We start from the raw sequence: 1,034 nt of genomic DNA, 5'->3' as shown, positions 1-1,034 counted from the left end.
GTGTGTGTGTGTTACAGTGTGTGTGTCTGCAGGAGAGGGAGCGAAGCGGAACTGCATCGGCACAGCTCGCGCATTTATAGGCTCGTGAGGGAGGGGGCTTCCTCCTCCAGCGCAGATACGCACGCACACACACACACACACACACACACAGATTAACACAGATTATAGACAAACTCATTGAGCTTTTTCCCACCTGCCTGTCTATCGGTCTGTATTTGTGCACTGTTTTATGAACTGTCTGTCTGTCTGAATGAAAAGACCTCTTTTATAAACTGTCTGTCTGAATGACTGGCTCTGTATTTTTAACTGTTTGTCTGTCTGTCTGAATGACTAGATCTCTTTTATAAACTGTCTGTCCGTCTGTCTGAATGACTAGATCTCTTTTATGAACTGTCTGTCTGTCTGAATGACTAGATCTCTTTTATGAACTGTCTGTCTGTCTGAATGACTAGATCTCTTTTATGAACTGTCTGTCTGTCTGAATGACTGGCTCTGTATTTTTAACTGTTTTTCTGTCTGTCTGTCTAAATGACTGGATCTGTTTTATAAACTGTCTGTCTGATTTGCTCTGTTATATGAACTGTCTGTCTATCTCTCTGAATGACTGGATCAGTTGTATTATCTGTCTGTCTGAATGACTGGATCTGTTTCATAAACTGTCTGATTTCCTCTGTTTTATGAACTGTCTGTCTGAATGACTGGCTCTGTTTCATGAACTGTCTGTCTGTCTGAATAATTAGCTCTGTCTGTCTGACCACATAACCACTATCTGTCTGTTTGTCTGCCCCCTATCTGTCCACCTGTCCATCTGATTACCTGGCCATCTGTCTGTTCAACTACTTGTGTACCCATCTATCTATTTATTGTATTAATCTATCCTTTGCGCGTTAAACTCTGGCAGCCCATCTGGCTGTCTGTCTGTACATCTGTCTAACTTTCTGTCTTTCTATTTGTCTGCTAATGTATCTATAGTTTATTTCTGATTATCTGTCTATCTATCTGTCTATATATACAGCTGTCTGCATGTTAGTCTC

The sequence above is a fragment of the Astyanax mexicanus genome, chromosome 3 (assembly GCF_023375975.1).
Source record: "Astyanax mexicanus isolate ESR-SI-001 chromosome 3, AstMex3_surface, whole genome shotgun sequence".
Taxonomy (NCBI): domain Eukaryota; kingdom Metazoa; phylum Chordata; class Actinopteri; order Characiformes; family Acestrorhamphidae; genus Astyanax; species Astyanax mexicanus.
This window is presented reverse-complemented; position numbering follows the sequence as displayed.